This window comes from Poecilia formosa, unplaced genomic scaffold, assembly GCF_000485575.1.
Source record: "Poecilia formosa unplaced genomic scaffold, Poecilia_formosa-5.1.2 Scaffold545, whole genome shotgun sequence".
Taxonomy (NCBI): domain Eukaryota; kingdom Metazoa; phylum Chordata; class Actinopteri; order Cyprinodontiformes; family Poeciliidae; genus Poecilia; species Poecilia formosa.
Genome location: NW_006800484.1, coordinates 30,021 through 45,714, shown reverse-complemented (window position 1 = coordinate 45,714; position 15,694 = coordinate 30,021).

Here is a 15,694-nt window from a genome sequence, read left to right as displayed (position 1 = left end):
CCAGGGAGAACCGCAGCTTTGAGAGAATTATCAAGTGAAATATATTCCATTTCACCCCCTGGTCACAATAGAAATACTTTACTTTCAAAGACTCCAGAAAGTGTACCGATTCAATTTTCAGTTAATGCGCAGCTAATATTGACAGAATAGTATTTGGGGGATAAAAAACGTATGCAGTATCACATGTTTAGAGTAAATTATCTCATGACCAGAGCTGTCAGCTGTATTACAAGAAAATGGAAGTGTTTGGGAACAACAGCAACTCGGCCAAAACGTGGTAGGCCACGTAAACTGACGGAGTGGGGTCAGCGTATGCTGAAAGCGCATAGCGGTCACCAACTTTCTGCAGAGTCAATTACTACAGACCTACAAACTTCATGAGCCTTCAGCTTGGCTCAAGAGCAAAGTAATCCATCCACCGGAGCCTAAATGTTGCCTTTGTGTTAGCACCAAACCGACCACGCCTCAATACCTTGAAGGAAGTTTATAATCTTACTTTTTATTTCACATAATTTCTTTTAAATGCGTGAATTATTTTGGGTATTTTTTAATGTTTTATTTTGTATGTATGCTATTTCGAACATCATTTTACCGATGCAGTTCAAACGAAAATGTCTCATAATTTCTAAAAGTGTGCAGAGAGAGCTTCATGAAATGTGTTTCCATGGTGGAGCAGCTGCATCCAAGCCATACATCACAAAGTGCAGAGCAGAGCGTGGTGTAAAGCCTGCCACCACTGGACTCTAGAGCTGTGGAGGCACATTTTCTGGAGTGACGAATTGTGCTTCTCCACCTGATGAGTCTGGGTTTGGTGGTTGCCAGGAGAACGACACTAGTCTGACTGCATTGTACCAGGTGTAAAGTTTGGTGGAGGGTGGATTATGGTGTGGGGTTGTATTTCATGAGCTGGGCTTGATCCCTTAGTGCCAATGAAAGGGACTCTGAATGCTTCAGCATACCAAGACATTTTGGACAATTCCATACTCTCAACTTTGTGGGAACAGTTTGGAGCCGGCCCCTTCCTCTTCCAACATGGTTGTGCACCAGTGCACAAAGCAAGGTCCATAAAGACATGGTCCAGATGGCAGAGTCTGGTGTGGATGAATTGGACTGGCCTGCACGGAGTCCTGACCTCAACCCGATAAAACACCTTTGGGGTGAATTAGAGGAGAGGCTGAGAACCAGGCCTTCTTGTCCAACATCAGTATGTGACCTCACTATGCGCTTCTGGAGGAATGGTCAGAAATTCCCATAAACACCTTTAAACCTTGTGGACAGCCTTCTCAGAAGAGCTAAAGCTGTTCTAGCTGCAAAGGGTGGACCAATGTCATTGAACCCTATGGATTAGGGATGGGATGTCACTTAAACTCATGAGTCAAGGCAGGTGAGCCAATACTTTTGGATATATAGTGATTTGCTTACATGGTAAATGTGGTAACATCTTGATCTGCATGGATAGATGAAGCAAAGCATGAAAGGAAAGCCATTACTCTGCACTCTCGTTTAAGGAATTGTACCATGTGTCATTCAGAGGCACTTTACTCCTTTGTGTATGCTGCCATAATATTTCACCACTGTGGGATCTAAAGTGCAACATTCTGATTCTCTGTGAGTCATGGTAGAAATTGCTGCACATCATTAGAATTTGAATCAATGATGTTCATTTGCTGATGTTATAATTAAGCAGAATTTATTTAACTGTGCACAATGTGTTAAATATTGCTATTTGAGAATAAAAAAAGAAAACATTTTAATGAATTGTTCTGGTGTTTTTCTAACTTTGGTGATATTATGTCTGTTTCCTACATAGATTCCTATTTTTTTTTTTAAATGAAACAATTTATTTGTTTGTAAAATCAAAAGTTCTGGACATACAATGACAAAAACACAATGAAAATCAACCCTAAAGTGGACACTGAAAGAAAACATGGTTTGCCTCCATGGCTGAGTGGTATTAGTAGGTATGAATTCACCCTGAATGGCAAACTTCATGGTTCATCTGTTGTTTTTGATGTATTTTAGTGATTGCTATAAACCACGACATACAGGCCAGACATTGTTACATTATAGTTTTGGGTTCTTTCCTTTGTATAACTCAAGATATATAAAAAAAAAGAAGAAACAATGTTCTGTTTCTCAAGAAGATATTTGGAAATGTTCCAGAAAAGTCACCGTTATTTTTATGTGAACGAGATCTAAGAACCTTGAAGTTTACTTTTATGTGATTACAGGAAAAAAAGCACACAAAAACAGACAATCAACAACCTCACATGTCAGTTCTTAATAAAACAGTAATGTGCAATATGAAGCAAAAAAAAAAAAAAAAGTTTTAAAAATATTACAAAAACAAGCCACATTTTAACGGCGAAAAATCAAATGATACAAACTCCTCTGGTTTAGATTTTACTCTCTCCTTTTTATTGCTCTGCATAGTTTGGAGATATATTAATTGGGGAAAGCATTGAGGGATACTTTCTCAATATCTGTTTAATGTTAAGAATCTTTTTTTTTTTCTTTCAGCGCATTGACTGCTGAGAAATTCATGTTTCTGAGAGTCACACTGGGCCTGACACAAAGGCAGCTCAAACCACATGCAAGAATTGTGAAGAGTACTTGTGTTTTAGTCTGCCTCAGACTTTCCTGTCAAACCAGGTTCAAACGGGTGTAATTTAAGGCTGGAAGCATTTGGCATGTCTTTTCATACAGGGAGGGAGAGGGAGAGGTGGGCTCTTCCTGCTGAAAAGTATTTTGAAAACCAACTCAGATCCCCAGCAAAGGCCAACAATAAAGAACCAACAGAAGTGTCTTAATAAAGCATTTATTGCTTTGATTGCAGCTGTTATGCTGTTTTCAAAAGCTCGGCTGTGATAGAATACGTTTCTGTCAAGGACTACAAAGGTCATGTATGGTGATGTTTACTCCCACAGAGGTAAAGGATTGGCTCTGAAAGTAGACATACAGTACGCACACAGAGAGAACGTGTGACTGTGACGAGGAGGCTATGTTCTGTTGCCATGGCTTTACGGGCAGAGAGTCTCAGTCTCATCACAGCAGGAAATGGTCCGTCAGGCCGACTCGCTGATGACAATTTTTCAGACGTACGGCATTAAGACTTGATAAAGGAGCGAAGGATCCTGTAATTTTCTGCACTTTTGCAGACTTCTGTGATAGTTTTAAATACTGACACTGCTGCTTTTCATTCTAATTTTCTCTGCTTCTGTTTAAGGACAGGAGGGAGGTCATTGGAAGTGCACTTAGCCAGTGGCAGAGCTACATAAGCTTCACACAGAGGCTAATTCACAGTGCAGCCCTCCACCATCAAAGTGCTCGGCTGTGGATTTAATTGAGAGCTAAGCTCCCAACTGGGGATTCTTCACCACAGCCAGCTGACACTGGCATATCAAACACCCTCCTCATAACCAAAGCTCTCTTTCTGCTGAGACAAAACAAAAGCTCTTTCCTTACAATTACATTCTTCACTATCATCCCCACTGTAATTATTCCCCACTGAATGCCTCGGAATGAGAAACGTCTTCAACCTACAAACCGCTACAAACTGCTCTTCTATGGAGTCACGTGTGAATACTTCACATGTGGGCTATCAGTTAACCAACCCGTCCATATAAACACTGCTGTCTTTTAGTTACCATGTATTTTAAATGCAGGATCCTAATTTATCCACCTTTTTCTGACACTGTTGCTGTAGAATTAGTTCTATTTGGAACTTATAGCGTAGTTCACGTGTAATAAAATTAAATTATGTTTCTATCCCTATTCTCTCTCTGTAGCCGAAGTAGCTAAATATGCTAGCATATAACAGTGATAATAATCAGTTTCATTAATAATGCCTGTTATATCTCCAATTGAAATCTCAAAGAGCACATTCACCCACTGGTTTGTCATATCATGTGCATATGTAGTCAGACTCCATTTCATGAGGTCATCCTCCTACTCTTTGAAGGAATTAGTATCTTATCTTGTTTACAGTGTAAAAGCTGTTGCTGATTAACAGGCTTTTGCTGCGCTATGTTCATCTGAGTCCAGTGTGTTGAAGCAGAGGTCAGATTGTGGTTTGACAAGGCTGTTCCTCAGCATGCAGCGATTCAGCATACAGGCTGCCCTTAGAGCCACACAGTCTCAGAGTTACATGAGCCGACATGCCCAGTGGTTTCGTTGTCAGGAAGCTGTCTGTATGCTTTATTGTGAAAATTACATAATTCCTTAGAACATGTCAAATACTGTCACACCTACATGTTTGACCTCCTAACAAATTAAATGATTTAGTTAATTGCAAAGGCATTCACACTCATTAAGCCACATGTTTTCATTTCAATTATAGCTGTCAGTGCAATCGCTTATTTTTAATTAATTTTTTAAAGCCGAATTGCAAGCATCTCCGTTGCTCTGAGCGTTTCACTGGCAGAGCAGATTTATTCCTAAAAGATAGGTTTTATAGTTTATGCGTTTAAAGTCGGCAGCGCGCGGACCAATCGGTGTGTTGCCTCGCGCGCTTTCGCTGCTTGATGAAGTTCACCTCAGCGCGGATCGCGCGCGCGCGCCACTTTTCACTCAAACTACACACAGGCTCACCTGTGCAGATATTTACATCAATTTGAGGAATCATGTTTCTTTGGAGAAATCAAGGTAAGCGTTTAAAACCCACTTTGAGGGAGCGGTGAGAATGATTTATCTTTGTGAACAACACATTATGTGGGGTGTTTGCATGTCAATGCGCTGCCCGGTGTGTGGCTCCGACTTCCCCGTAAAGTTTATGTACGTGTTCCCGGTTGGCCGGTGCATTGGCGGTTAACGAACCAGCAGCTTTCTCAGGTGTTAGACAGTAAATAAGGTTGAACATGTAATACGGAGACTTGAAAATGCTCACGTTCTCCCTTTTTGGACTTCTCTTGCAGAAAGCAGTTTTGGACCTCTCAGTTGTAACTAAAGGCAAGAACTTGTTGACTGCAGTGTTCAGGTGTGCATGGGCACAATTCAGGCAGTCAGACACTTATGGGTCCCTATTATTAACTATCTATCCCCAGATGTCTTCACTTTAAACTTAACAATAGCATCTTAATGCTCAAGGCCTAACTATCAAAACTGATAGATTGTGGTGATTAGTTTCAGCAAACCTTTGGGTCTGCGTTTCAGTCTACATCTGTGATGAAAATATTGTTGATTTTTTTTTTCTTCAAATCAAAAAATGATTCATCCATCCGTCCATCGTCTCCCAGGTTTCTTGCTCATAATTTATGAGGGTCGTGCAGGATTCGGATCTGTGTCAAGGATTGATTGGGTGAGAGGCGAGGTAGACCACGGACAGGTCAGCAATCCATCACAGGGGATAAAATTTATAAAATCCAGTTGCTAGCTAACAGCATCTCCTCTGCCCAGCAGAGGCAAATAAATAAAAGAGAAATAAATTAGAAAATGATTCCTTCATGACTTTATTTATTAATCTGTGTAATTTACTGTGAACAAGATTTAATCAAATTAAACTTAAACTTAAACAACTACCAGCTGCAGACCTAGTTGAACGACTATGCCTGAACCTGAACTGAAATATGCAGTCAAACTACGATATCCCAAGAAGATAAATGAAATTTGCACACAACAGGCAATCTAGACTAGAATGTTTTTTCAAATCTGACATTGCAGCTTTGACATACGTTACCTGAATTACATATTTTCTTATTTTAAATGCCACGGATAAATGCAACAGGGAAGTGAAAGCTGTGAAAGTTGTAGTTCCTCAAGTGAACAGGTCAGATGGGCAACTGCTAAAAAAAAAAAAAAAAAACGACTCATGGAAGTAGCCATGGAGTTTCATATCTTCATGGTTCCAGCTCAATGACTCATTTCACACATAAAAAAAAAAAAAAAAAAACGACTCATGGAAGTAGCCATGGAGTTTCATATCTTCATGGTTCCAGCTCAATGACTCATTTCACACATCCCTCAAGATGCTCTTATTTTGTCATTTTCCTCCTCCATCAGCTTGAGTTTTTCCCCTGACAAAGATACTTTTTTTTTTGTTTTTTTTTATCCAAAGTCTGTCACTTTCATCAAGAAGGGCTTGCAAAGTGTTTATGAGTGGCCTTCACCGTTTCCCATCATGCTTTCTGGGAGTAGATTTACCACAGGCATTGGCAATGTTCAGAGTTCGACAACAATCCAGCAGCATGAAAGATATTTCTTGAGACTTCACTCAGTGTAATGATCCTGTACAGCTGCCCCTGGCAAAAGCTCCTGTCAGTAGCTCCACCTAGCAGACATGCCAACGCCTGTAAAACTGTGCAGACAAGATGAGGAGTGAACTCTCATTAAGATGCAGTGAAGCAGCAGCATAAATAAACCAGCTCTGTAATATTTGCTGGCTGTATGGAAGAAGTTTTTACAATGCAAGTCAGACAAGAATCAAGACAGTGTCAACATGTTGTGAAAATGCAGATTCTCAGATTTATTCATTTATTTTTTTTTGCATTCATAGTTTTATATTCTTGCCACCAGTCAGAGAAGTCCGTTGTGGTATCATGGCATTTCATTGTTTTAGTCACTCGCCATAGCTCATGATTATGGACGAGAATGTTCCAGATGTTATTTTGATGAGTTCTTCCTGCAAATACATCAAACACTGTCGAATGGGACATGAAGTTGTGTCAGGATTAAGAGTGTGTCTGCCTCCCTTGCTCTTTGCACGTTGAAATTCTTGCAGATTCCTTGACTGAGATGATGGCATTATGCAGAGGTAAACATATGGAAATGTGAAAATATGCAATTTCCAAACTGCCTTTGAGGAATTCATAGATCTTCTCTTGTTGGGATAAATCCTCCAAGACATTTTTTTTTTTTTTTTTTTACAGGGATTGATTTAAAAAAAAATCTTCTGCATTTTCAAACATGACATTTACAATCAAGTCACATAATCAGCTTTCTGGAATAACACTGCAAACACATTTTTTGTGTGTAGAAAAATAGTTGTCAGCCATGTTGTATGTCAACCTGTGTTGTATGTAAAAATGAAGAGGTTGAATTCTGAACAATGAAATTATACTGAAATAACAATAAAAATGTAGAATGAGTTTTGTTGTTTGCTTTTAAGAGCGATGACAGTAATTATACATTTAAAACCTTATTGTTTTCCTTTCTGCCCTCTCTGACTTTGGCTGCAGAAACTCAAATCTTAAGCTGCTGTCATACATTGATCCTACGTCACCATGAATGGTGCCATTTATGAACAAACACACAATCTGTGGGTTTAAGCATGAGAATTATGTGTCACATCTTTGAAGCATGTATTTTCATCTGCTCTGGCGTTCTATTTAGCTGTGACATCTCCCTGGAGAGACGTATCAGCTGAGCTACTCCTGCTGATAACTTAATGTTGTCCTTCTATAGGTGATGCACCTGGCGTTTTCTTAGACTTTAAACCTGTCTCTCGCATAGACACATATTAGCCGAGCCTTTTCTTTTACTAACTGTACAGTATTTGCTCTTTTCATCCTACATCCTAGTTTATCTGTTAAGATGTGTTTTTCTCCCAGACAATGCCGTTAAAGCGGCTACTCCAGCCATCAACTTCTTCCGTTTCTCAAACATAGACAGTGCTTGTGGATCAGTGTTGCCGTTTCTTTTTTTGCATGTATGCTCTGTCTTCTCAAACGTTCAGTCAGCTGCAGCAGATGGCCGATTATACTCAGCCAGGTTCTGATTCTGTTGGAGGTTTGACTTGTTAAAAGGGAGTTTTTTTCTCTCTATTGTTGCTACATGCATGCTCGGCATGAGGTAGTGCTGCAGGTCAATGTCTTCGTTGACCTGGAGCATTGTTTATTTCCTTTTAACTCATCTTCCAGTTTCTTTTTAAAGTCTGTTTGGCTGTGAAACAACAGTTTGTCCTCAGTCACGTGAAATAAGTCTAGATTTTGCTATAATTGCTTTTTTTTTTTCTTTTCTTGAGATAGAAAGCTGCTTAAACACTTTGAACAATAAACCGAACTTGACTTCATTGTTTGATAACTGGGATGATTTGACATGTATGTATGTGATTAGACTGAATTGACTTTGTTTTTCTGTTACTTTTGATGCTTCTCAGGCTTGGTGTGGATGCGTGGCTGTGTTTCTGCAGTGGACCTGTGATCCGCCCACAGGATGCTCCGCCTCTCAGCCTCGTACTGCAGGACACCGACAGCAGCCCCTCGATGGCACTGAAATGATTAAGCAGGTATGGAAGATGGATGTATTTATCTGGCACAAGGTTTTGTGATGTCAGTTTAAAAGCTTTTGCTGAGCTTTCTTCATTCTTTCAGTCGCTAATTAAATTACTTTACTTTTAAGAATACAATTACTGTTCATCAGCTGGCGGTATTGTTGAAATGTCTTTTATTTAACATAAGATTTACTCTAAATGCTAATGTTTAAAAGTGAAAATGGTTATCTGGCCTCTTCTCCCAGCCCAGTTGTCCAGTTTGTGTAAAATATTTTTAAAGTCGTGACTTTGAGGTTATACAACTATGAAAAAAAACCCCTCAGATCTCAGCGTTCCAAGCCGCCATTCTGAGGCATAACACTTTAGATGTGAACACCTGATAGAGCAATCTGACACCGTGCCAACTTTTGCTCCATGTCATGTGAAAAATAATGATGTTCAGCTTAGCACGGGGGTCATTACAGGATTAATGTGTGTTCTGGCTGCCTGAGGACATCTCTAATCTGATATATCACCACCTACAATCTGTTAATGCTGCAGAAAGCAAAATCTCATTCCCAAAAGGAGTGGTTGTGACTGTAAATGTCTAAAAGTGTGATTTTTTTGCCAACAAAAGGTCTGTGCAGACAAATGGCTTTAACCTGACTGTGATGATCTACTACCAAATCATCAGCGATGCCTGTACGAGTTGTCTAAATAGATGCCTGTCTTCATTACAGCAAACGCACCTTAGCTACAGAAAATCATCACACAGTCAGCAGTGAGACAATGTAACATTCGGTGAGTCGAGCACATTGTGTTTGCAAAGCAGCATTTGCTCAAGATGAGGCTTAATTTAATTTACCGCCACAGGTTTTCTTTGAGCAGCGCAGATTAACACGGCTGTTTGTGAAAATGTCAGAGCATCAAATCTCTTTTTTTTTTTTTTTTTTGTTACTTATGATGCATTTCTGACATCCATCTGCAGGTCTGAATCAGATACTTTTTCTCTTTACGCCCTTAATGCTACTGTTCTTATTCACGGGCATGTTTGCTTTTTCTCAGGTGTTTACGCCGTCGCAGAGAGGACCGTCAGCTACAATTTCACCCTACACACCGAAAGCACAAAACAAATCAAAGGCAACTGTGAAACTGTGTGGGAACTACACACACGGGCTTGATCATCTCTGGCATGAAAAGAAATAAACAAAGAAGAAAAACCTGCACTTGTTTGTGGTCTTAAGCAGCGAGGAGTTAAAGCTGAAAAGAACAGCAGCAGACGTTGGTACAAATCCAAGAAATCCACATGTGCAAACAGATCAAACCAAAGTCTGTAAAATAGGTTATATGCAATGGGCACATGTGAAATTAATACACATATGGCAGTAATTTAACACTTAGAATAGATGTGTTTGTTCATAGTGAAAGTTTCAAAGTGTCTCCTGTGCAGAAGCCCCATGTTTGATTTGGGTCCGGAATCTCTTAAATACTCTTTCTTTTAGTTCTTTCATTTCTTTTCGGCGAATTCAGAGGCTGTTTGCGCATTCAGAGAATGAGGGTGAGCAAATACTGTTCCAGTCGAGCCGTCTTGATTTGTTTCTCCAGAGGGATATGTTGCAAAGCAAGGCTATTTGGACAGACTGGCTTTACTGGAACTAGAACTCCACCTGGAGATAACGGCTGCATCACAGCAGGTCTCACTCCTGTGTGGCCAGGCTCTGCATTCACATGAAGGCACAAGGTATCTCACGTGATATTTGATGCTTCTGTAGTTTAGTTTTAAAATAAGAAATGAATTAAAAGTACAAATACTTGAAAAAAAAAAGAAGCATTGATCCTTCATAGGAAAGCAGTCTGTATTTGTAATTATAGAGGAGCAAAAACCTTTGTCACAGTTCAGACTGAAAGAACTGATGCAAGAAATTGTCAGGTGTTGAAATGCTTCTTAGACCGTGGAAATAACCAATGAGCTTAATTCACATACATAAATCTCATCTGCTGATCTATTTCATGCACCAAGCAGGTGATTGATTTTTATATGTGATCTGATCTGCACTTTTTTTTTTTTTATCTGCTTAAAAACTGAGATCTGCTGTCAGACTTCTTCTGACTCACACTGCTCAGAGTTGTTGGATGGTAAATAAAACATTTTGGACTCCGTTTTATTCTATGTGATGTGCTGCACCATGCAAATTTTTTACTGTAGCTTGTTGTTGCATTATAGAAGATCCAAGACAGCAAACACTTGCTTTGAGTGTCATGAGGCTGTTCGTCTGGGCTCAAACAGGAATACTCAGAGTTCTTTCTTAATGTTCAGAGTTGATCATAGTTTGCTAACCTTTTTCTCCATCTGCTTTTAGACAACTGTCTGTAGTTTGTCTGTCCAGGATCTCAGTATTCTGATCCTTGAGCCTCGTTGTGCTTTTCGTCCCGAGACATGGAGCCGGAAAACACAGAGCTAATCATCAAACGCACCTGGTTTGCTGAAGAAGAGACAGAACACATTTTAATTTCACTCTTTATTCACAACCGTGTTCTTGGACAGAATTAGGAATACATCCAGTTCTTTGGATTGGGAGCAATCCCACACACGGATGGTATCAGGAGCTTTACTGTTCATAATACATGACTCATGGCTCTCATCTTTTGTGTCAACATAAATGGTTTTCTAGATGTCCTAAACCTTCAGAGGCAGGATTTATCAGAGAAATTATCTTTGCCACTTTTAGGACCCTTCTTATTCAATAACTATATGCTCCCACTAGCTCGGGTTAGGACAGAAAATAAGATTAGTTACCATAACTGTGTGAATGACAGCCAGCTCTACATTACAGGTGACTGAACACGTACATGCACAGAACAGATGCTAAAACCAGGAAGACAGAGAACATCACCCAGTTTTAAAGTCCTTCCACTGACTCCCTGGAGATCAGAGAGCAGGCTTATTGTCTTTAGTTTATGAATCACTGAATGGCTTAGCACCAGAATACATGAAAGATCTGCTGGTATTGTATCAACTTTCCAGATCTCTCAGATCTTCTACTTCTGGTTCTGCTCTTCAACCCCAGAACCAGAACCAAGCATGGAGAAGCAGCATTCAGCTTCTATGACCAACAAGTCTGGAACAAACTTCTAAAAAAAACTGCAAAACACCTGAAACACTGAGTTCCTTTTAAATCAAGGCTAAAGATCCACCTGCTTAGAGTTCCTTTTGGACCATAATAAATGTAACATTGACCAATATATTTGATATGTTTTGATGATGACACTCAACAAAATATAATGTTTGTCACTGGTCTCTCAGTTGTTGACTGTATGCTGCTTGTATGAGTTTTGATTTTTGTGTTTTTATGGTGTAAAGCACTTTGAACTGCCTTGTTGCTTAAATGTGCTGTAGAAATAAACTTGAAAGATTCAACGGTTTTATGTTTTGCAGTACGAGAAAGAGTTACAAACCTCATGGTAATCATGATTGAAAATTGTGGTTCATTTTCATGAAATGCTTCATAAGAAGCTTCTGAAAATGAATGTCGGTCTTTGGGACGTTTGGTTGCAGTCATAAGGATTAGCAAAGCAACACCTTTGGTTTCTTGGAAACTAAATGCAAAAAAATGGTTGCTGTGGAACAGAGGTGTCCAACTCATGTCCTCTGCAGCTGGTCGTGGGCCATCATGTTTTAGATGTCCCTGCTGCAGCAGGGCTGCTTTGGTTCCTTAGCATGATGCCAGAAAATGTTTTTTTCTGGAATCAGCAGGATTCTGTTGGAAGACTGACCCCATCACGGCTGCTGTATGGTAATTGGTCATTTGTTTGGACAGTTATTTTTGTAGCACACAATAACTCCAGGCACGTGCCCGCACCCACAGAAAACACACACACGCTCACACACACACAAGCGCACAAAGCCTGTGAAAACAAGATCAGGAAAATTTTCTCGAAGCGGCCCAAGAGACATTGCCGGTTTCCTCCAGAAGTAAGATGCTTTTTTACCCCTTTGATGTTTTTCTGTGATGAGACAGAAACCCTGATGGCAATACGAGATCTCTTTGAACAATAGAAAATTGAATCCCAGTGTAAGACAACCAAAGGCACGGAGAGGCAGTGCATCAGTAAGCAAGCTGCTCCCTGGAGTGTGTGAAGCTATGCGAAGCTGTCGGTCTCCGGGTCGTTGCTGCAGAGCTGCGTCACACAGGGAAACGTAGCTGCCCTGTATGAGCACACTGTGCCATCTCTGTGTACAGACGAAACCAGTATAACTACAATTAAACATGCGTGGCTGCACTAAACTCTGAAACGTTTCAGTTTGCACACACTCTGCATTATGACTGGTTAGCTCAGGAACAAGGAGCCAGGTGTGATCAGGAAGGTACTGATGAACCACATCAGGAAACTGATGTAAAAAGAAATGTGTCATGCAAAAAACAAACAAAAAAACAAACAAACAGTTTCTGCAAAACCTGCTTGTGGGTAATTCCAGAAACAGAAACAATCTGAGGAACGTGGACCTGTGCAAGTTTCTTATAGTTCTATATGAAGTTAATTAAAGATGCATTTATTTGAAATGTTATAAATATCTAGGAAAAAGGCCAATCCAGCCAAATTTGCAGTACCTTAATTTCGTCGCACTTCTGAAAAGTTCCAAGGGTTTTGGAAAGGGGAGACATTGTGCTTTCCAGCAAATATTGGGTTATTACGGTAATTTCAACCCACTGCAGCAGGAAGTGAAATTAAACTGAGGGGCACCCTTAATAGACGGTAAGTTACGAACATAACTTGCTAGATGTTGTAAGTTCCTGTTGTTATGGATAAATAGGCAAATATATTTACTCACAGGACACTTAAAGAACTGCTTAAAATAAAATAAAAAAAGCAAAAATATCCAGGCGGAGATTTGAAATTTAGGTATTAAAGTGTTAAATAGAAGTGACCTAAGGTGCAGTTGTGTAGTCGACTGTAAAAATGAGCAGTAGTTCATTTTATACTCTAAAACTGTTTTTTTTTTTTTTACTGCTGACAAGCTTAATCTTATATCATCCTGCCATTACTGCAACTCATGTGATTGTAACAGTACAATCAGAGAACAGTTCGTTGTTCAAAATCCAAAGACTAAGTAAGGAATGACACATATTCATATTTCATGGATCATAACCAGGCTGCTTCAAAATCCAAGAAAAAAACAGGGTCACACAGATTTGTCCGTCTTTGAGTGAACCTTGGAGAGAGATTTAGCCTCCAGATTATTGCAGTGGGGAAGGTGTGTGTGCGTGTGTGTGTAGGTGTGTGTGTGTGTGTGTCTGTGTGTGTGCTTGGAGGAAGGGTTTTCCTGTTACATTTACTAAGACTCATCATCTCGAATAAATTTGTCTCAAAAACTGTGTTTTGTTGTGGCCCTTTCACTAATCATCGCTAAACAAAATGCCAAGACTCTTTGACAGCAAGGCAATTACATCTTATATTTGAAGTGCAGCCAAAAGACCTTAGAACTTGCTCTCCCATCAAGCTCATTAAATTAGCATGTTGGAGCTTCTTCCCAGCTAGATGCTCTATCACGCAGAGTGCCTCCCACACCGCTGTTTGTGCAAAGGCTCTGAGCACAGCACATTTTCTTTTATTGTTGCTGATTTTTTGCATTGGAACAAGTGGAGTTTTATTTTTAGCTTCTTGAGATCTTTTCCTGTTACAAAAAGCATTATAAACCCTTTGGAGCATGCTTGGTGAATGCTAAAGTTGACATGATTAAAAATTATCCACCCCTATGTGGTCAAATTACACACATAATTTGGCACAGACAGTAGGTTGGGCCAGAAAAGAAAAGAAGCCTATCTACAGGATCTGTTCACTTCAAACAGCAATTAAAAAGATGCATTTTTGAACATTTACATCTTTCTGAGAACAAGCCTTTTTTTTTTTTATCCCTAACACAGATTTTGAAATTCAGTCTCACTCTTTGTGAGACTGAAGGGTGTTGTATGTAACCAGGTGGTCAGCGGCACGTGACCACCAAAGGGTGATCTGTACTCTCATCACTCCTTTTCTCTCTCTACACTTCAGACGTCCAGCACAAGTCTGACTTCTGCCATCTACAGAAACACTCAGATGACTCTGCAGCTGTCGGGTTTATCAGAGATGAACAAGAGGCTGAGTACAGAGAGCTGGTGGAGCGCTTTGTGTCATGGAGGGAACAATCATCTCATCTTAAATGTGAACAAAACAAAGGATTGTCGATTTCAGGAGAAACAGAGTTAGATCAAAGCATATTTCCATCATGGGAGAAGAAGTGGAGGAGATCGAGGAATATAAATACCTCGGTGTTCATCTGGACAACAGACTGGACTGGAGACGCAGCAGTGAAGCAACTATAAGAAGGAACAGAGCAGACTGGACTTGTTGAGGATGATAAGATCATTCAGGGTTTACAGCAGGATGCTGCAGATCTTCTATAAGTTTGTTGTTGAGAGTGTCAACAGCATCTATGCTGTTAGTTCATTAGCATTACAGTCAGGGGTTTAAAAAGGTCCAATAACCTGATGAAGAAGGCTCATCACGGCCCTTCTCATGAAGGCCCAGAACAGGACGTTCTTCCTACGGCAGCTGAGAAAACTCAAGCTGCCAACTGAGCTGCTGGTGACTAGTTTTAGTTTTCACATACACATTTTATTCTACTATATATTTTTGCATCAATACATTAAGACAGTTTCCCGGCCTGTGAACTTCTTTAATGGTAATTTCAACAAAAGTTATTCTGATTCTGACACAAGAGATTCTTCCTGCCAGCTGCCGTCACTATCTACAATAACTCTACGGAGAAAGCTACATGAGTTACAACGTTTAATTCACTTCTATGATTAATGAAACGGCACCGGATTGAACTGAGTTGATTCTCCTGTCCCAAGCTTTTCTCCCAGACTTCTAATTAGTTGTTTGGCTCTTTTGCACATTCAAATGCATAATTGTAGACTAAACCTTGTTACCGGAATAATTTCCTTCTCAGAGAGTTTTTCACATTTGGGTCAACAAAATTGGGTAAACAATGGCAAGATCCTGATTAAAATAAAGTTGTTAAGTTTTTAAAACTACTGTGGGTGTTTACCAGGTATTTTTACATATTTTTGGTAGAGAGCACTTTCGTTATTGTGTTTTGTTAAGCTATTCTTTTGGATCATTCAGCAAAAAGCAAGAGGAGACTGAAGAGTAATTTGAATATTATTCGTCTGTTATTACAAACAGAAATGTGAAATGTTTTCCACAACAATTTGGTTTGAATTAATAAACATGTATGGCTGGAACTGCGCTATACATTAACAGCATTTATGTAACAGTATAAATATACATACTTCTATCTAAAGTCTGACCTTTAATGCTAGGCATGTTGCTGGAGGACTGACTGTGGTGCCGTCTTAAATAATGGAGATGAGCAACAAAGGTCTTCTTCAACAAAACATGATCATATTTCTGCGTGAAGACAGATACACTGTTGATTTTTAGGCTGTCTGTCGCAGCAGTGGAGTT